The sequence below is a fragment of the Solanum verrucosum genome, unplaced genomic scaffold, assembly GCF_900185275.1.
Source record: "Solanum verrucosum unplaced genomic scaffold, falcon-dt-bn FXZP01000190.1, whole genome shotgun sequence".
NCBI classification, from domain to species: Eukaryota; Viridiplantae; Streptophyta; class Magnoliopsida; order Solanales; family Solanaceae; genus Solanum; species Solanum verrucosum.
Window position 1 is genome coordinate 6,565 of NW_026020279.1, and position 23,533 is coordinate 30,097.

General features: G+C 32.0%; 1 pseudogene; it reads right to left on the reverse strand.

Annotated features, from left to right (window-relative positions):
• Positions 1 to 4,271: 4,271 nt before the first annotated feature.
• Positions 4,272 to 6,930, reverse strand: LOC125834214 (putative E3 ubiquitin-protein ligase RF298; annotated as a pseudogene).
• Between the last annotated feature and the right edge of the window lie 16,603 nt (positions 6,931 to 23,533).

The window sequence follows — 23,533 nt, forward strand, 5'->3', positions numbered from 1 at the left end:
TGAGGAGGATTTGAGGATGGAACTGCAGCGGCTCAGACAAGAGATCCAAGAAACCAGAGAAAGAAGAATAAAAGTGGAGTTTGCCACCGCAATCGCACAAACAGCAAAAGCGGCACTAGACGTGGAATTGGCCGCAAAGATGACAAAATGTGTTGTTATAGATGAAGAGACAACTGCTGTGCGCAAGTTAGCGGACATTCCGAGGGCCTAACACCTTCTCGGAATGTACATTTGAACTCAAACCCTTTTTCAATTGATTTTATCTGTTTAAATCTTTTGAAAAATCTTGTATTTTTTCTTGATTTTTTACTAAAAAATCAAGTGGCGACTCTGTCCTTTGGAAATTCGATTTCTCTTAAACCATAAGTTTAATCGATTTTTCAGAAACTCAGTCATTTTCCCTTTACTTATATTTTTAAATAAAACAGCAACTCTTCATAAAAGTCACAATTTTTCATAAAAGTCTCATCTTTTCATAATATTCACAACTTTTCATAAAAGTCACTACTTTTACTGAAAGGGGAAGACTAGTTTTGGAAATAATTAAGTTAAAAAGGAATCCTGGTTTGTGGTGGAGTCATGTAGGCGGAATTAGGGTTCTCTTTTTAATATATACTAGTAAAATTACCCGTGCCTCACGTGGGAATTTAATATCACGGAATTTATAAAATAATAATTAAAACCTATCAGTCACTGAAACTAAAAAACTATAAAGGAAGATGATAATTATAACATCTTATCATTTATCCTTGAATCAATAATCTTTAGTTTGATTTTATAAAATCCTTTTTCTCCCAGGAAGTGTTACTATTTGATATTTTTTGGGGAATCAAATGAACATCAACCGGAGATATTAAATTATTTAATAAATAAATAATCATTGGTGAAGGGATAAATAAATTTGAAAAGGCTGAAGAAGTGAACAAATATTCTAATTCTTAGAAAGTTCAGCCCTACCTTTTGCTTTACATATATCATTTTAAAGTTGGGAAAAGGCATAAATTCCCCCTTGAACTTGTCCCGAAAAGTAGTTACACGCTTAAACTATCATTGTGACCTATACTATTCAAAAGCGAATTTTCTTACCCCCTAAAACTGACGTGGCAAAAAAATAAAAAATAGGCGCGTTAGTTTGAAATTAAAGTTAAAAAAAAAGTTAGAATACTCTTTTCCACCCCCACCCCCCACACCTCTTCTTCTTCAAACCCCACCCATTGTCCTCTTCTTCTTCATTCATTATTTTCATCACACTTCTTTATTTTTTATCACAATCTTAAAGCACAATTTTTTTTTGATTTGCAATTAGGTTAATTCCCATAGATTTGTTAGTGAATAATTATATTTTATCTAGAAAAAAAATTATTGATTATTTCTATCTTTTTCAAAAAAAAATTTGACTTTGTTAAAGAATTTTTGGTTGTTAATCAATTTTTCGTTTTGGTGGTAATATCAGCTTTATGGGTTTGGTGGTGATGGGTGGCGGGTGACAAACATTAAAAGAGGTAATTGAAGATGGTGAAGAATAAAAAATTGATATTGATAATGGTGGTGGTGATTTTTGGTGTTGGGTGACAAAGAAGAAGAAGAGTTGAAGGTGATATAGTGGTGGTGAAGAACAAAATCAATAGTGAAGGTGGGGTCGAATATGATTTTCCGATGAAATGAGAATTGAAAATGAGTGGGATTAGTGATGAAAAAGATATAATTATTAGATAATTAAAATAATTAATTAGGGATTAGTTAGAGTAAAACATAGTTAACAAAAGAAAAGTTAATTAATAAAGAAAAGAAAATAAAAAATTATAATTTATGACATGACGCTGATGTAGCGCTGATGTGGCAGCGAGTGTAATACACCACATAATGTGAGATTGGTGTTACACGTCTCATGATGGTAATAAATTCACTTTTGAGTAGTTAAGATGTGTAATAGGTCACCATGATAGTTTAAGCGTGTAATTGACTTTTCGAAACAAGTTTAGGGGGAATCTATGCCTTTTCCCTTTAAAGTTCCCCATTTAAATGTATCATAAGTAATTATTAAAATGAAAAATTAAAGGGAGAATGTATCATATTGAACAACAATTCAACTTATTATATATACTTGAAAGGGAAAAATATTACACAAAACTATTCAGTTCGTGTGGTTGTTCTTTAAAAATCAACATAGCATAGTGATGAAGTTCAATTTGAAACGACACTTTTATTCCAATCGCAGTGTGGAGAAGCACATCTATTACTTCAAGAAAAGTATTTACAACTTGCAGTAAACTTAAGAATATGTCCATACTTCATATTGTGAATCTGAGCGATTAATTTATTGTGTAGTTATCTATGTCTTTGAGATTAAAAGAGGCTATAGTGTAGTCATATTCCTCTATAGGTCATCCGGCACATCCTTGAACTTATGTCAAAAGTTTATTAAATTTTGTCTTCTTTTCCTGGTTCAGTTCGCACATCAAGGTGCGATAATGTTTTTAAGGTCTTTATGTGCTTACAATGACATACCAAATTTGAATTTTGTCTTCAAGATATGGCAGTATAGTTCTTTAAGGAGTTCTTTTACTGTACCTTCAACAATTTGAGTAGAGAAAACTTGCATGAATACACAATTAACATATGTTATTTAATTTGTACTAACAAATACTTATAACAATAACTTTGCAGAAACATAAACAACAAAATTTAAACCATGCACTCAAAAACAACAATTAATAACATAAGCATAAATTAATGATTGTACAAAAATTACCAAGATCTGTAACAATAGAATGAAACAGAAAGGAAAAAATCGAGCCCACTGAATGCATAATGCACCATTAAGGAAATTATTCTCCTCTAGTACGCGAGGTTTAAAGGAATAGATCCTCTTAGGATAGGAGGATTTTATTCACGAGTGTATTGATACAAAAACAATGGTGTAGTGAGCCACTCAACAGGAGAAAAGTCACAACTCTTTGAAAAAGTTACAACCTTCGGAAAGGTCACAAGAAGAAGAAGTTCAGAATTTTTGTTGTTTTAAAATGAGAGGAAATCCCTCTATTTATAGACAACAAAGGGTAGTGTGAACAAATGTTAATTGTTCCTTCTCAGAAAGGTCACAACTCTTTGAAAAAGTTACAACCTTCGGAAAGGTCACAACCTTTCATAAAAGTCACAACTTTTCATAAAAGTCGCAACTCTTCATAAAAGTTGCAACTCTTCAAAAAAGTCACAACTTTTCATAAAACTCACAATTCTTAAAAAAAAAAGTCACAACTTTTCATAAAAGTCACAACTTTTCATAAAAGTCGCAACTTTTCATAAAAGTCACAAAATTTTCATAAAAGTCATAACTTTTCATGAATGGAGAAGGCTAGTTTTTTAAATAAATAAATTAAAAGGGAATAATGGTTTTTGGTGCCGTCACATAGGCTTATGATTGTCGATGTTGAACTTTCTTCATAAAAATCTTTCCTCTGCCACTTTTATTTACACATATAGAGTCTGAATCAAAATTATTGAATTCAGATGAACCTGTAATGTAAATAACCAGACCACATCCACATAATGCAATACCATATATGTAGCTATATCAAAGCCACTGTGAACAGGTGAATACTAGTACTGAGTAGATATAACAAGACAAAAGAAGAACTTCCACTAAAATTTTAACTTATGTAGAAACAAAATCACTTACTTCCAAATCAACAAAAATGAAACGGTTTTGAGTGAGATCCAACTACTTTGTCCATATATAAAATAAAAAATGTTCCACTTCTTGCAAGTAGACAATCAAGATCCAACTACTCTTTTGCATATGGAGTTAATTTTGAATAGTTTTGTTTGGCTTGGCAAGTGCTATAAGGGAAAATAGGAATAAAATATCTCGAGTTTGAATCAAGTGCATGAACATTTACCCCTTGGGTGAACAAAATTAGTTAGGACGTTACGTTTCAAATAACGAATGGTTAAATTAAAAAAAAATCTCTTGAGATCATACTTTGGGAGCTTGAGGAAGTATACAAAATGTTTGAGGAAGATTAGGTTTAAGCCATTGAACACCATTATGTATTAAACTACATCAAACTTGAGGATTTACTACGACCATTAAGCATGTCTCCCTCTTTCTAACTCATTTCACATGTACTTTCTACATATCTCTATACCTTTTTTGCATTTTCCTATCAACTATTACAGTTACAGTAGGGAAGGAAGGCCTGAAGAAAAGGACATAGATTTTTTCTACAATGACCAGATTCATTTTCCTGCTGCTATTCTTAAGTTGCTAACTATTCTGAATAAGGAAAGTGGACACTAATCCGCTACTTAATTGGTGTCCTACAAGAAGGACATTCATCCATTCCTTTATTTAGGTGAAGCACGTAGCAATCTTCAGAAAGGAATTGATGGCACACAAGGGAGAAAAACCACTAAAATCTGCTCATTCATACACATAACACACTCCCTCACCATATTTACAACAAAAGAGCCAGAACTTTCTACATAGGCTGCTAAACCAGTTGTCATTTGATGAATGCCTCGTTTAAGTGCCTGTATTTTTTATCTTTCAGATTGGAATCTCAACTGAGAGATTTCACTCTCCCACTTTAGAATTTCTTCTTTATACTTTTTGCATGTTTCTCTCTATCTTCTCTCTAAAATTATCCCGCTGCACTTTTCCCTGAACACGAAGTTGTTCTCTTTCTGCTTTCATAGACTCAGCTTGTTGTAGAAGCCTTTGTTTCACCCATTCCTCCTGCTTCATTAGGACCGGGAATTCATAAATATTTACAAATTTATTTTATAATAGAAGGAATATCAAATAGAAAATACTTTATCAGTATGGCTGCATAAGTGAAAGCTTGAACCACTATTACCGGAGGCAATAACTAAAAAACAACAAGTCATTAACAACCTGGAGGCTCTAAAACACTAACTATATTTGTAAAAAACATTTTACCTTGATCAACTAGGCAAAGAAGTTAAATTAGAAGAATAAAATACCTTAAACTGGTCCACGACCTTGTTGGCTTTCTCTTGCTGCTGCTATAAAGAAGTTTTTTTATCTTGATAGTAGATAAATCTTTTTCAAATGAGTGCTTCTCCATGTCTGCTGCTTGACACTTCTTCATTGCGTCCTACTCTTTTGCTAAAACATTTTTCACGTTCATAGCATGCTTAAAGGTAGAGAACATTACGATCTCCATATCCTTCTTTATTCCAACATTATCCATCTCCAAAGTGTTAAGAAGAGAATTAATTGTCTCACTCATGGAATTAGTACTTACCAACGTTTGCTCCATCTCCATAATCCTCTCCATAGTGTTTTCCTCCAGCATTTGATTTTCCTGGTTAACTTTTTCAGCATCTTTTTTTTCTTGCCTAATCAGTTTAAGCTCAACCTTGTCCTTGCCAAGCCTCCGGGTTGCCTGCATTACCTTTTCATTTGCCTAATAAAACCATCCTTGGAGCTCTTTCTTCAGTGTCTCCAAATGGGAAGTTCACAACAATATAGTTTCATCTCTTTGATTTTGAGGAACATATTTCCCCAGAGACTCATCATATGGGATACCAACATAATAATATTGCACCGCAAAAGAAATAGTTGTGTTGACTTTTTTGCTAGAATTAGGCTCCATGGATAATAAATTCGGATCCTTTTCATTTATATTATCTTGCATAGGTGGCACTTTGGAGGTGTCACTTGCAGGTGCAATGGATGAGGAAGGGCATGGACTATAAAAAAAAACTTGCTTTTGCTAATGGTTGATTGCATTTAACCGGAGTTTTTACTTTAGAGTGCGAACTCTTCTTTGTTGCATCAGAAGAAGTCGAGTTCAGTTTCTTGTCCAAATCCAAATTGCTCTAGGCAGTCATGTTTGCCTTAATGTTTTTACCTGAACAAATTATGCGGTTCTTCTCAAACTGATATGTATTTTGCCAATGCAAATCCTTGGAATTTAGGGCCTTCTGAGCGGCCCTCGATTTGTCTTCTATAACTGCTACTTTCGATTTAGCCTCCGCTTTTGGAAAAGGTGTGGAACTTTCTTTTCCTTTTACCACTTGACAAACATGTGAATTTTTTGACTCAGGTTCTTGAGGGGTTGCACTAGCAACAAAAACGTTGGACTTTAAGGTTTGAGCATTTGGGGTAAAAAGTTTTGACAACTATTGTTTATTCGGGTTTGAATGAGTATTCTCAGAACCCTCAATCTTTGATTGGGAATGATTCAAACCAAACGAGTTACCGCCTAGACTTTCTTGGCTGCATAACTCAACCAGATGATAGCCTTTCATTGTACATGCATGTACGAGGTTCAAATCCAATATTAACAGCCACCACATTGCTTCTACAACTGGCAAAGCTGGCTTAACCTCTCTCAGCACACATATCATCTCCAGCAATGTGTAATAAACCAAGCACAGTAATTCTGCAAATACAACAGGCCTACTGATATCGAAAACCTTTTCCCTACTCAATAAAGCCAAGGCACCATCGACAACATTTGAGACAATATCTTTACTACCATGATAAATGCCACTCCTCAAGATAACCCTTTCAGTAATTTCCTCACTGTATCCACACTTGGCAATCCTCTTGACTGCATTCTGTAAAATTGTAGAAATATTTTGGGTTAAAAGCTCAAGAAGATGAGTAGTTATCGTATCCTCCCAATCTATATCTGGTGGCGTTTCCATTTCTTGTTCCGCATCAGACTGAGGACACCCGCCCTTCAATGGGTCAATCTCAAAAAGAGTGCCTCCTTTCGGTGCTTTCTCTAATAATTCATATCTTGGAAACTCCGCAAGAGATGACACGTGTGAATTAGTAGGAGTTCCTAGAGGAAGCTTAGATACAAACTTCCTCTTGTTCCTGCTTCCTTCTTCCTAGTCAGAAACCACCAATGACTTTTCATCGGCATCATCACTGATGTTATCATCAACCATGTTGATTATCTTTTCTATGAGTATTTATTAGTGCTCTAGTTTGATCAGTCAAGTGTCTAGCCACAGTTTCAAGTCTTGCAAAAAAAAGTCATTCAAGAGATAATATGGACGTGTGAGGATTATAAGTAAAGTTAAACACATAACAACAGAGAATTAGAGTTGCTTAACAAAAGGAAAAAACCACATAATGTTTCTTTGATAGGCTAAATAACAAAAAAAAAATGACAGGCTAATTGCAACAAGAACAACTCCAGTGAGAATGATTAAGCAGAAACATTTATCGTATATGTGGAACATCCAAAGATATGCTGACAACAATAAGAACAACTCTAATTAGCTCAATAAACCAGCAACATTATCATACATGTGAAGCTGCCAAAGAATTACTTAATATTCTATAAGGATTACAAATTCTACATTATTTCGGTTACTCAAATCTCTATCCTTCAATGTAACATCATTCAGTGGTAATACGGGGATTAAAATTAAATAGAAACATACCAGCAAAGAATAAAAAATTGCCAAAACAAAAGGAAAAAATGTATCCATTATTCAAACAGAAATGCGAACAACAGAAAACTGCTCTAGTAAGCATAATTTTGTAGAAAAACATAGTATTCTGAAGAAAAAAAATCACTTGAATGAATCGGCCGGAGGGGGGGGGGGGATCAAGCATTAGAATTGCCAAAAAAAAAAGAAAACAATGTATATATCTCTATCCAAGTAAACAAGCAAAATCACATATGAACACAGAAAACCCCAAAGCTCAAATTCTATCAAGAAACCAATAAAATAAAACAATCTTTTGAAATCCAAATAAACTCATCCCACCAGTAAAATCAAGAAACCTAAAAAAGGGGTCGTCCCAAAAGAGGAAAATATGGATTCTTTCATACATATATATATATATATATATATATATATATATATATGCACACACACACACACATATATATATATATATATATCAAGAACGAACCTAGATATAGAAAGAAACCAATAAAAAACAATCTTTTGAAATCCAAATAAACTCATCCCACAAATAAAATCAAAAAACCTGAAAAGGGTCATACCGAAACTGAAAAAAATGGATTCGTTATATATATATATATATATATATATATATATATATCTCAAGAATGAAACTAGATTTAACAAAATTTCAATCCAAAAGCAAAGGGGTCACTCACTTAAGGCTTTGAAAAGGCAAAATCAAGAAAGGGTAAACTCCATTGAGCACAAGCTATGAGTAGTCTTTTGTTTCTGGTGCCAAACACTGAAATTTGGATTCCTTATATAGAGTCATTGTCTTGATTGTAATTACAATTCGGTACATTGTATTTAATCTCTAATTCATCTATTGAGTAAATGAAATTTAAAACTCTTTTCCATTTTAAAGGGGTTTGTTAAAGTATTTATTGTATAATATAGAATAATCCTTTAAAGAAAAATAATAACACAAAGGATACATGTAGCCAATGTGAAAATCCTCAAATATTTGGCATGTAAGTTGGATGTAAGTCAAAGAAATAAAATGTATATCCAATTCATAGAATCTATTGACTCTTTCTTGGATATTTCAAATCAAAGTAATTATAGTAAGATGATATTGACAAAAATAAACATAGTTTTTCAATGTTGTTGTAGCACATTAGTTTTTAAATTGATTGTACAAATATCTCATATTTATTTATTTTGATTTTTACATAATTTTATGGAAAATATGTTAAATAATTAAAATAGATGATATAATTAGTACTTCCTTCATTTCAAAATAAGCAAAGGTTATCATTAAAATGGGTGAACAAAGTTGATATTTACAAGAAAAGGTCATCATTACCTTGATAATCGATGATGAGATCATTCTCAACACGATCTCGCCATGTGTCCCAAACGTGAAATCAAAAAGACATTTGCCATTTTAGAGTTACTTTTGAAAACTGTATGGAAAATTTTCCCGCCTAAAAATTTCCACTTTCGAACAACTTTTGAAAACTACGAAAAATGAGAAAACTATTTGTATCGGTAATAAATATATCAGAAAGAAAAGAAACTAAAGGGAGTTAGTATTTATAAATAAAGGGTTGTCATTACCTCAAGAAACAATCATGACATCAACCTCAACACTAGACATGATTTGTCGTTTTAGATTACTCTGAACACGAACCCCACATGTCCTAGACATAAGTTGAAAAGCAATTGTCATTTTAGATCTCGCCAAGACTCCATGTCCTTAAGAGTAATGGTAAGTTTACCACCAGCAGTGCCTATAAGCTTATCCACTCAAAAACCACATACTCCCTACCAAATCAAGGGATTATGAATTTTGATTGGATCTGGAACATGACTTTTCCCAACTAAATCAAAACCTTCATCTGTCTCATGTACCACAAGAAAATCCCTTGCTCCCACTACCTTAACAGAATTGGCTTGGATATCCACCCTGGTTGTCAAATATGAGGCCACCACAGTGGGGACGTACACCACATCTTCTTCAGATGTACCAAAGCTATTGAGTTTTGGGATACCATCATGGTGAACAATATACCTCGATGCATAAGCTTGATAGAACCATGCTCTCGCTGGGAATTGACATAAAACCTGGAACTGTGTTTCCACCAAAGAGTACAACAACCTCATTCTTTGGGATGTTGTCCTCCTTCAATTCTTCTAGGCCATTTGGCTCCAAAGAAATAACAACCTTTTCAATTTAATAAAAAAAATAGAGCATCTCCTTCACCAACATGATCAACCTAGACACTGATTTCCAAATCATCATTCAGGAGAACCACAAGGCTAATAAAGACAAGTGTATTATCTAGGTTAAATGGGAACCTCCCTTAACATGTAGGTTAGAAGTTCGAATAACTCAACACTTATGGAGCTGTGAAAACTAATCCTCGACAAGGAGGCTTATGAGGGATTATCATAAACCACATAGGCTACTGGACAATTGAATTCATCAGTAAAGAGGCACATGTCAATCATATACTAGCCGAGCTAAGAGCCCTAAGATAAGGACTTCTAATGGTCGTGGAATATAAACTTCATCCCCTGGATATCAGCATTGACTCCTCCAAATCAATCAATTTGTCGAATCATGATAATCACTCTTAAACTAATTTAATCTCTGAATGCAGGTCATTGATGGAGGAGTTGGGAGCAGCGATGCCAACACACATCTTCAGGGAGCAGAACAAGGTGGCGGACATGCTTAGCAAAGAAGGCCTCAAATGCAAAACTTTTGAAAAACCAACCTTTTTTTTTTATAGTTCCTCCATTATTTGAAAATGAAGTAGGATGGGCAGACATTCAGAAACTATGTACTCAAGGAAACCTAATCTTTGTAACAATTATGTAAAGGGCCTTCCAATGGCCCAAAACTCCAATTCTTCTGCTTTAAGCAATATGTCTTAGCATTAGCTAATTATAATATAACTTGTCAACTTCTAGAGCTTTTAACCCAAAATGTGTCCACAATTTTCCATAGCGCAGTCATGATGATTTCTAAGTATGGATTTAGTGAGGAAATTGATGAAAGGGTTATCATCAGCTCGATAATCGATGATGACATCATATTCAATACAATCTCACCACGTGTACCACATATGACGTTGAAAAGACATTCGCCGTTTCATTCAAGAGTAACTATGAAACTTATACCTCTTTTCCCACTAAAAAGTTTCACTTAAAAGTGACAAAGTTATTTGTATTCTAATAAGAGTGAACAGTGAAGTTAATATTTTAAAGAAAATATTCATCATAGCTCATTAATTGATAATAAATGTTTCAAATGCAGACTCTTTGACCTTACACAAATCAATGTCAAAATTTCTTTTGTATAGATTAAATAAGCCGTATGATATTCAAAAATGGTGTAAAAATTATGGTAAAGAATCAACATCTAAAAGTCAAAACATATATAAGAAAAGTAAAGTCATTTTGTTTTGAAGCAAATGTAAAGTAAAAAAATAAAAAGAATGTACCGAAATTTACCAGCAATAATCATCATATTATACTAAAAGTGGAAAGAATTTTAGGCAAAAGTTAGATTACGGTTTTACCACTACATTAAATTTAAATGTTATAAATTATTTAATAAATTACATATAAAATTATAAATCATCATATTAGTACATGAATCAACCATCATAAAGTCTCTTGAATATGTATTCTTTGTATTTATATATGTATACTAGTTTCATGGCACGTGTGTATCGTATATATAGTATACGATGTTGTCAAATAAAATTAATATTATTAAATTAATATTTTTAGTAAATAATTATATTTGAAAGAACATATGACAGATGCTTTGAAATGATTAATACATATTGTCATAGACTTAGCTGTATTTTGAGATCAAAATAACCAAATATCATTGAAACATTTCTAAATACAATCATTCAAAGTTTAAATATGGTGAGAAAGTGACATTTCTTTAGTAGTATTAATTTTACTTCACCCAATTTTGTAAGCAAATCTAAGCGACAATTTTTTTAGAAAAATATCCATACAAAAAATGTCACCAATAATAGTCTTTCCTCTTGAGGTTATGAACATAAATGATTGACAATATTTAAGTTCAATTTTTCTCTTAAATATTCATACTTGAAATTTAGTATGTGCAAGACACTAATAAGTATTACCATAAACATTTCAATATTTTGTCTTTATACGTAATCTATCTTTTACAAAATCTTAGTACTTAGTTAATATTTGAGTATGACTATCATAGAGAGGTAATTTTACAAAAATAAAGGGTACTTTGTTGTTATAACGAATGATGGTTAAATAGAGGTCCGAGTGTATGTAAAATATTTAGCTTGACCAATCCTTTGTTATATATATATATAGCATAATTTAATGTCAATATATGAACAACATCACATAGGGTAAAAATAATAATTCATTTCTTTAAGTTTCTACCTTAACTTTATAGAATTGTAGTCTTCTCCCTTTTTTTGCCGCATACATATTATATAGCTGTTATCTAATGAAAGTATCTAATATCGTATAAAAGTTGTATCGTGATATAAAATATTAAAAAAATTCAATAATAAAAAGTAATTGATGAATAAAATTTAAAGTATTATTTATAGAATCTTTAATTTGATTTAAGATTATTTTATGATCAATCATTATTTTCTTATCTATTTTTATATAGCTAGCAAGGAGTGTATCTTGTGACATAACATTTTCTCAAATTAAATGAACATAAAATAACAGAAAATTCATACTTAAATAATTTCATATTCATCAAAATTAATATAAAATAGAAAAAATAAATGGAGCAATACATAGCCAATGAATAAGGAAGACAAACATATATGTTCATGTTATACTCACTATAGTGTTCCATTTGATTGAAATATCTTGCGACCAACACTTACTTTCTCCGTTCATTTTTTCGTACATATCTATTAAAAAATAATTATTATCATGACTATTATAATAATATAAGTAAAAGTGAAAAACTATTTTTGAAATAGTGGATTATACATCAAAACTAATAATTCAATGGATAACGTTGATGCCCGTCACTTTAGCAAAATTAGAAAGAAACACGTTCGTTTGAGGGTAAAAGAATAAAAAATGAAAAAACAAATAAGAAATATCTTACCCGAATCATGTGACTTTTTTCATATTTGTTTATTATTATAGTTTTTCCCACAACTTTTTGTCATTGTTAACTCATGAAAATCGAAAGAAAAAATACGAGTGTGAATTGATGAATGATTTGCTCCAATTTCTTCACCAACTCTTTCTTATGTGGTACCTTGAATTTCATTGAATTATGAACTTAATTAACTGTTGCAAATAACCCTTGAGATTCTTTTAAGAAGAAGAAGAGTAGAAAACATTAAAAAAAAACGTAGTATAAAAGTGAGAGGAAACCTCTCTATTTATAGCTAACAAATAGTAATATCGATAGGTGATAATTGTGCCTTATCAGAAAAGTTACAACCTTTCGAAAAAGTCATTGCTCATCAGAAAAGTCACAACCCTTTGGAAAAGTCATGACTTATCGAAAAAGTCACAACCCTTTAGAAAAGTCACAACCCTTTGAAAAATCACAACCCTTCGGAAAAGTCACAACTCATCAAAAATGTCACAACCCGTAAAAAAAGTCACAACTCTTTGAAAAAATCACAACCCTTTAATGTGAAAGGGTATCTACTTTTAATATAATTAAATTAATAAATATAATAAATTGAGTATTTTTAATTTGGGGTATTATAGTAATTCAACATTAAAGTTTGAGAGTTCATGTTTTTAAGGTAAGTATAGATAGATATAGATATAGATATAGATAGATACATATAGATATATAAATATTTGTATTAATAATGTGAAGTATGTTACATAAATGTATTACCACTAACTCCCCATTATGTTAATATATGTAACTCCCACTAATTATATTTATTGTGATTTTTAATACACCTCTCATACTCATCCATGATATCAAAGGGATTAATGCATATTCATGACAACTCTTTGTGTTCCTTAATTCTATCCTATATATAGTGACATTTAACACAATATTATACATGTTGGGTTTTAAAAGGTGTGAATGGAAAATGAAGAGTTGTGACTTTTATGAAGAGTTGTCACTTTTATGAAAAGTTGCGACTTTTATGAAGAGTTGCGACTTTTATGAAGAGTTGTGACTTTTATGAAAAGTTGTGACTTTTATGAAAAGTTGTGACTTTTATGAAAAGTTGTGACTTTTATGAAAGGTTGTGACCTTTTCGGTAAGGCACAATAAGAACATTTTCACACTACCCTTTGTTTTCCATAAATTTAGGGATTTCCTCTCATTTTAGTTGAAAATGAATTTTCTGGACTTCTTCTACAACTACTAAATCTAGTATTCTAAGTGTACTGTACTATCGTTGAGTGGTTCACTAACACCGTGGTTTTAGGTACAGATACACTGGTGAGTAAGATCGTTCTATCCTGGAAGGATATATTCTATTAACCTTGGGTACTTGAGGGGAATAATTTCCTTAAGGAGACACTGTGCATTCAGTGGGCTTGATTTTCTTTCTTTGAGAAAAATATTTTGTATATTTATTTCTAATCTGTTTTTATTCTATTTTCTCTACTAGTTTTAATTTTCTAGTTTTGAAAATACTCTTTAAACTTTGTTGTTTAAGAGCAAGTTCTTCAAAGTTTTGTTCTAAGTATCTTAGGAATACAAGATAAACAACAATCTTAAGGAAATGACTATACTGTTGGTATTTCTTATATTCTACGGATTGAGAGAAACATATCATGGAAGTAGAAGATTAATGCATTTTCTAGAATCGGTGCTTTGTTTAGCAAGGTTGAAGTGAGAATGTACTAGAAGAATTGGTGGTATTTCGGTTGAAGATTACACCATGTAACCTTCTTATTATTTATCTAAGGAGGAATATAGTTTCTAAAAGTTAATAGTTTTGATATTTATCATGTATGTCTTTGGAAAAGTTCTTGCATATGATTTTTGAATGAATTTTCCTTGACAAAAAGTGTTACCTTTAAAATTCTTTAGTTTGTAGAATGAGAGATGCACATTATTGTTTGATAAAATAGTATGTCAAAATGTTATAGTTGGAAGGCTATTTGAAAAGAAAAGCATATCTATGTGATAATCTAAGAATATGTTTAATTCTGTTTGGAGACTAAAAAAAACTTTTGTAGTTTTGTACTCCATGTGAAATTTGATTGTTTGATTTTGTAGACTAAAAACTTTTGTAGTTTTCTACCCTAGATAAATTAAACTATTCAATTGGTTTGAAGAATACGAAAACTTCACATAATAAGTCAATGTTGTACTTTTGATTTTCTATAAACTTCACTATTATATAGAAACAAATTGTACAATTTTTTTTCTTTATTGTTAGTATTCTAAATACTAAGTGGTTTGTCTATTTGTGATAGAATAAAAATACCAGTGACTTAGAGTTTGTGATTTTGTACCTCTATGGAATGAACTTTGACATTGTGTAAAAATTGTCAAATGGAATCGAAGCACTATAATTCTTTTGTAGAATAATATTTTCAAAAGAGGTTTCATGTTGCCAATAACACTTTGATAGCATGCGAAAAAAAATATGTGAAAAAATTATTTTCAAATACTTGAAAAATATTTTTGAGATCATATTTAAAATGTGGGGGGTTCTTTGCTTATGACAAAGATAAAATTAGACTTAGTGTCTAATTTAAATTTGGAGCACAAGATATGAAATTCGATGATACTTTTGTATTATGTTAGACCCATAAAATTCTTGGAGTATATTTGATATTGTGGTCGTTGAGTTTCTCTTTTACTAGTATATGGTATGACTAGTTTGAAACTACCAAATTATATTTATACTTGTTCAAAATGATTGAGTTCTTTTATGAAGAAGTGTCACTTAAAATGTTGTGATTTTTCATGAAAAGATATGTCTATTAAATATAAATATTTGTATAGACATGAATATTGGTGAATAGTCATTTGTCATGTTTTGTAAAAGAAGCATTTGAACTATATTGCCTTTATTGGACCCGATGAACCCTTGTTCATCGGTAGTTCTATAACAATCAAATTGAAAGTACTAGAAAGGTCCTTCTGAAAAGGACATTTGACAAGGTGATGACTCTAAACAATGTTTGTATCACACAAAATTGTAAGAACTAGGAATTTTGTGATAAAAAGTTACCTCGCGGAGAACTTTTCAAACTCAATATTTTAATTTGTTCTGACTTGCTTGAGTCAAACTATTTGTGACATGAACACTTGGGACATGTTAATTACAAAACCTTGTACGTAAAACTGATCAACTTAGAAATGTTTTCTAACTTTGAGTGCAATAAATTAAAATGTCAAGTTTGTGTGAAATCTAAGTATGCTGAGCATTCTTATTAATGTGTTGAAATGAATTCTAATCCCTTAGAGTTGATTTACACTGACATTTGTGATATGAAGTCAACACCATCTCATGGTGGGAAAAAGTATGTCATAACTTTTATTGACAATTGCTTTTGATACGGCTATGTCTATTTGTTGAATGGTAAGGATGAAGCAATAGAAACGTCTAGGCAATATAAAATTGAAGTTGAAATCAGTTGGGAAAAAGATAAGAAGTGATAGGGATGGAGAATATAAATCTCCTTTAGCAGAAATATGTTTGGAAAGTGGATTTATCTATCAAACTACTGTCCTATTCACCTAAATATAATGGAATTGCAGAATGAAAAAAAATTGAAATTTGAAGGAAATGATGACTGCATTACGTATAAGTTCAGGTTTACCACAAAACTTGTGTGGAGGAACTATCCTTACTGCAAAAAGGAACAACAAAAAGTTTTGTCAATTCAAAAAGAAAGCAATTTTGTTTGTCCAGGACACATTCTATTCCATATGAGAAATTGAAAGGAAGGAAATCCAACTTGAAATATTTCAAAGTGTAGGGGTGTTTAGCCGAAGTCCAAGTTCCTATTCCTTAAAGGATTAAAATAGGACCTAAGAATTATGGACTATAAAATTAGACTTAAGTACTCTAGTGAAGGGTTTAAAAGACCTTGGAAAGAACAAAAGGAGAATTTACTTAATAAAGAGATTCAGAGGCATAGTAAATGTCAATGGACATCTACTTCCTTCGAATCTGATTTCGTAACATTTCCTATGTCTTCTGTGGACTCATCCTTTTGAAAAGATGGTGTCAATAGTGAGATCGGTTCAATCTTGAGAATCCTATTGGAAGTTGGTTGATCTTCCTCCAGAAATAAACCTTTGGGTTCAAAGTGAATCTTCAGAAGGAAAATGAAAGTAGATGGAACTGTTGACAAATATAAAGCAAGAATTTTTGTCAAGGGATTTAGACAAAAACAAGGTCTTGATCTTCTCGACACATACTCATCAGTAACTAAAATTACATTCATTCGGATGTTAATATTATTAGCTGCGATATATGACCTCCAAATTAATCAAATGAATGTGAAAACAACTTTCTTAAATGGAAAATTGGAGGAAGAAATTTACATGGAACAACCCGAGGGTTTTGTGGTTCCTGGTAAAAAAAAGAAAGTGTGCGAAGTTGTTAAGTCACTTTATGAACTAAAACAAGCACCCAAACAATGACATAATAAATTTGACCAAACCATGTTGGCAAATGAATTTAAGACGATGGAAGTGACAGATGTGTTTACATTAAAATGACAAGGTCATTTTTTTATTATATATTGATGACATGTTGATCATCAATAGAGACACTAATGACATAACTGCTGCTAAACGTCTGCTAGAAAGCAAGTTTGATATGAAAGATCTTGGAGTTGCTGATGCGATCTTAGGTATACAATTCCTTAGAACTCCATAATGTTTAGCATTGTCACGGTCTCATTGCATTGGAAAGATCCTTAACTTGTTCAAATATTTGGATTTCAATATTGTCAACACCAATAAGTGTGAGCTTTGCATTTCAAAAGAGTGAAGGCGAAAGTGACTCACTATTGGATTATGCTAGAGTATTGGGAAGTATGATCTATTCACAAAGTGTATTCGATCAGATATAGCATGTGCTATTAATAAACTAAGTCGGTTCATGAGTGATCCAAATCGAATTCATTGGATGACAATGAAAAGAGTTTTGGGGTATTTAAAACATACTCAAAACTATGTCTTGCATTATAACAAATATCCAACAGTATCGAAATGATATAGTGATGCAAATTGGATCACCGGAATCAAATGAAGTAAAATCCACGAGTGGATATGTATTTACTCTTGGTAGAGGAGTAGTCTCTTGGAAATCTTCCAAAAATACATGTATCACTAGCTCTACAATGTCTCTGAGCTAAGTGCTCTAGATAAGGCTGGTGAATACGTTGAAAGACTCCGGAATTTCTTGATAGATATTATGTTTTGGCCCAAACCTTTGATATCAGTATGCATACACTTTGATAGTCAAGATGCAATAGGTAGGGCATGAAACATGATGTATAATGAAAAGTCTCATCATGTAAGGCATAGACATAATACAATTAGAAAACTACTCTCTAGTGGAATTATCACAATTGACTATGTAAAGTCAAAGGATAATGTGTCGGATCCACTTACAAAGAGGCCTAACTAGAGAGAAAGTTGGAAGATCATCTAAGGGAATGAGTTTACGGCTTTGGACAAGTCATTATGGCGGTAACTCTATCTAGCAGACTGGAGATCCTAAGAGCTAGATTCAAGGAGAAAAACAAAGTTGTGACTGGCGGTTCGACATTGTTAATCAACTCAATCCATTCTTATGATGAAGCCAAAGTTCAGGAATGAGGTTAAAACATTAAGACATGTTAATGAGTTAATAAAGCTTAATTTTTTTTAATGATTTGCTAAGTTTGGCAGATTTGACCAAATAATATATCTACGAGATAACACGGTTAGAAATCAGGTATGTGAGTGTGAAGTGTAAGCCGCTTCAAAGAGAATTTTTTGTCAAAAGCCTATTCTCTATACACTCATGAAACCAGGAGGTGTTCATGGCTGAATTGAACACAACCGTAAGAACCAGAAATGGTAAAGGGTTAATTGTGTGACGGTATACACCAAATCTCGACAGTTCAAAGATATCGCATCTACTGATTGACCGAGTATATCTGACATATGTTCACTATGGAAAGTTCAAGGGGTAACCTACTTATCCAGATGCAATTAATTCTTGCTTGTAAAGTACAGATACTTGTCCGTTTCTTTGTCTTGGAGTCATCCCCCATTCATGCGGGGGATTGTTGGATTTTAAAAGGTGTGAATGGAAAATGAAGAGTTGCGACTTTTATGAAGAGTTGTGACCTTTATGAAAAGTTGCGACTTTTATGAAAAGTTGTGGCTTTTATGAAAAGTTGTAACTTTTATGAAAGGTTGTGACCTTACCGTTAAGGCACAATAAGAACCTTTTCACACTACCCTTTGTTTTCCATAAATTGAGAGATTTCCTCTCATTTTAGTTGAAAATGAATATTTCTGGACTTCTTCTACTACTACTAAATCTAGTATTCTAAGTGTACTTTACGGTCGTTGAGTGGTTCGCTGACACCGTGGTTTTAGTACCGATACACCAGTGAGTAAGATCGTTCTATGCTGGGAGGATATATTCCATTAACCTTGGGTACTTGAGGGGAATAATTTTCTTAACGGGACACTGTGCATTCAGTAGACTCGATTTTCTTTCTTTGAGAAAAATATTTTGTATATATTTTTCTAATCTATTTTTATTCTATTTTCTCTACTGATTTTAATTTTCTAGTTTTGAAAATACTCTTTAAACTTTGTTGTTTCTTACCAATTTTTTCAAAGTTTTGTTCTAAGTATCTTAGGAATACAAGATGAACAACAATACACACTTAAAACAGTTGGAAAAAGAAGAAGAGAAAATCTCCATGCTCTTTTCTCTTATTCCTTTTTATTTGTTTTGTTTAGTGTTTATGTTTCTTGTTTGATTTTATTGTACAACTTTCTATTGTTTTGTCATTAATATTATTGAGAAGTTACAGTAGTTTGTTGCTTTGTATACATTAGCCCCTAGCATGTGGTATTTTAGTATCCTCATTTGAATATTGTATTTGTACAATAGTTAGTTATTTTTACTTTATGCAGTTTTAGTCAATTTTATAATTAAGGATGTATTCTTTTTAATAGGAAGATATATGTACTTTCTATCGCAAAAATGATGATTTTTTTTAGTAAATACTAATAAATTTGAAGAGGATAAAATTTGTCATTTGCAATACAAAATTTACATGAAATATTTTGAAATAAACGTGCAACACACGTGTTCAGAACTAATATGAAACAAGCGAGAAGGAAGAACTAACTAACTAACTAATTAACTTGTAACAAATGTTTTACTCTTTTTTAATCTATAGAAAATGGAGATAGAAAGTGCATGTTCGGAAGGAACAAGTCCATGTCAAATTTCATTAAAAATTATTCCATAAATTTTAAATTATCAATCATATTATTTGTTATAGTCAGAGTTGAGCGAGCGATGACGATGTGAAAGCTAGAAGAAATGTTTCTATATGTATAATTAAAAAAAATCTCTACTTGTATCAATAATAGAGAAAGTTTATAAACTTATTATTGGCATGTACAAGATATAACTAGTACTGTCTATGTTCGTTGTAATAAATGTAATTTTTTGGTCTCATATTACCTTCAACTATTACTTAATTGTATTCCTATTTTAATTTTTAATTAACTATGATTAATAAATCTTTGTAAAATTAATTGGATATAAACACTTGAGGTAAACATAGATTTTTTATTCAAAATAATTAAAAAAATTTCCATATAAATGGTCATTTGGCATTTCTCAATTGCAAGTGAAGTACAATTCACGCTTTCTTCTTTCGCCTTCTTTCATGTTCTTATTTTAGCCAATAATGGTTTCTTCTTCTCTTCTATCTTCTTCCTTTATTCCTTCCTTCTAATTCATCCTTAATTCTTCATTGTTTTCCTCATTCTCCTTTTTCTTCTTATTCTTATATGTCGAAAGTTCGACTTTAAAAATTGACATACCACAAATATGAATGGTTTAGAGTGAATAATATATCAAAAACTCAATATATCGAGAGGAGTTCATATCTATAATTTAGGATTGTTTAGAGGAGACCTGAGTTGGATGGGAATGGAAAATATTGGTCTATAATGTATATTTTATTGTATTCATGCAATGTATATTTTGTTGCATCAACAATGCATATACATTTATGATATAGGTATACATTATCTCTATACAAATATATATTATTTTTATACAATATTGATACATTATATATACATATCAATACATTAAATATACACATGATTATTGCAACATCTCGCAATTTAAAATAACTAGGAAGAAGCTAAGAATTTGAAATAGTCATTTTTGGGAAGAATGAATATCTGAAAATTCCGTCAAGTTAGAAAAAAAGTGAGTTTTTGGTCAACTTCGAACGGCCATAACTTCTAGCTCAGGATGATTTAGGAGCACTTCCAGTTATGGTAGGAAAGCTCTTGGAATGATCTTTCCAACGCCATTAAGTTTGTGCGATTCCGAGTTCATATGCGTAAGATATTCCCTTTGGAAGTTGGGCTGTTGAAATAAGGAAAGTTCAATCCGGATTTTTAAAGGGTAGTTTGGTCTTTTCCTTGCCCAATTATTTTATTTCGTTTTTCGTAATTAAGTTAGGTTATAAAAAAATTATATCAGTTTACGCTTTTACCAAAATACGCTAGGGATTGGACAAGAGGAGAAAGGAGAAGAGAAGCAAGATTCGTCAAGATCGTCGAGTTTAGCTTGTGGATTTCGTCGGGGGTGATCCCTACAAGGTATGTAAGATCATATAGAATTAGGTTAGTTCACCCACGCGCCAATCATGATTTAATTCAGCGAAATATGTTTGATTTGAAAGTGAATCCTTTGAGTTCTTGATGATATTCAGTTGAATTCTTGTGGGTTGTTTTGTTGAAGTTTCTTGGGGTTTCATTCATGTTTCCAGGTGTAATTTCGGTTTGAATATATCATATATTGAGGGAATAAATAATACTAAGTATTTGGGAAAAGAACCATCAAAGTTTAGAGGGTTTAGAGTTGAAAAACGAGGAAGAAATTTCGTCGATCGAAATCTCGTAGTGTCTCCGCGTCGCGGACCCACTCCCCAATTTTGGGAAACGTTATTTCACGTAGCGGAGCGGACATGGAGTGTTCTGCCTAAAAAGTTAATTCGCGACCTAAGATTTTAAATCACCTCCGCGTCGTGGAGCAGTTCCCCAGAATCGATTCTTGATCATTTTCTCATGTTTAGTTATCTAAAAGCATTCATAAATATCATGAGATATTTCCTATCAAATATCAAGATCCTTTAATCCATCAATTCAATTCAAGGAAAGTTAAGAGTCAAGTCAAGAGAAGTCAAGAATCAAGTTAAGAGAAGTTCATAAAGTTTTCCAAAAGTCTTTTGCAAAGGTTTTAACTTTGTTTTAAGACTTAAGTTTTGAGTTCAATAAAGAGTAAAGTTGACGTTCATTTCTTCAAAAGTATATGGGGGCTATGGATTCCCAAAGGGTTTAAAATTTTTTCGCATTTAAACAAGAAAGAAAACCTCGATTTCCAAGGAGCCTTCGGGATAGTTTTCAGAAAAGAGTAATCGCTTTCTAAATGAAGCAAGAGAGGAAACATTTATTTCCAAGATAACCTTTGAGCACTAATCTCAAATCACAGAAAGAAGTATGTTTTTAAACATAAGAGCTAATATTATATTTTTGGGAGTAGTATTGAGCACTGATATGGGGGAGAGTTTAGACAACTCACAACCCCCATAAACCATGTAGCCACAATGGGTAGAAAAGGGTCATACTTTTTAGATGATTCCTTTAGTGTTTTTTAGCATAGACTAGTGGATCCACTTAGTGAGTTAGTTTCTATACCTTGGCAAGGTATAGGATGGTCCTTGGCATTGTGAGGTAAAACGTTGTATCATCACTATAACTCTTAAGTGATGGTTGTCGATTAGAAAAACTCCCACAACAGTATTTTGTATTTTTATATACAAACAGAGTTTATATTGTATCTTTGCACACATACAGAGTTATTATTGTATTTCTAAATAAACAGAGTTGACATCATGTTTTAAACAACTTTTCCTTATATTGCACTTGTTTTTAAACTGCTTTATATTGAAATGAGTTCAGTTATGTTGAGTTGAGTTGAACCAGGTAAGTTCTTTAGTTCCTTTCAGATTCTTTTAAAGCTTAAGTTATGTTTAGCAATCCAAATCGCATACTCGTACATTCAATGTACTGATTCCAGTTGTTCTGCATCGTCTTATGATGCAGACGTAGGTAACCAGGATCAGCATCCAGCGCATCTTGATCAAGTTAAGCTTCAGAGTTGTTGGTGAGACTTTTTGCATTTAGAAGGATCCCCCTTATTCATTACTTTTTCATTTTAGTTCATTAGGATGTCGTGGGCTTGTCCTGACATCCATCTCAGTTGATTTAGATGCTTCATAGATAGTCAGTCAGATGTTAGTTCATTCATCATCATTTTGTTATTGGCTTATATTCATATTTGAGTTGCCATTTTGGCTAAGTTAAATGTTTATTTTAAAAACATTATGAGTTCAGTTTGAGATAGTTGAGTTATTTAGCATATGAATCCTTTTCTTAAAGCTTAAAGTCTCCCGCTGAGTAAGTAAGCCAGAACAAGGGTTCGCTTGGGGCCAACAATGATTCTCGAGTGCCGGCCATGTCCAGGGTGTAGGCTCGGGGTGAGACAAACTTGGTATCAGAGCACAGAGTTCAAGAGTCCTAGGGAGTCTATGAAATCGTGTCTGTAGTGTCCTAGTTATCGGTGTGAAGCGCACCACATCTATAATTAGGAGGTTGCAATATTTAGGAATTCCTTCAGTTCTTTCATACTCACTTCGTGCGATAGAGTGTATCTCTATAAAAGTTTCTTTCTAAGTTGTGCTTACGTGTAATCAATTGGTAGTTGGACTATATAAAGAGTGCTTTCGTGGGGCGTTTCTTTTCTCGTGAGGTAAGAGAAGTAAAATGATGGTTGTCGACATGAAGAGCAGGATGAGTTTATTC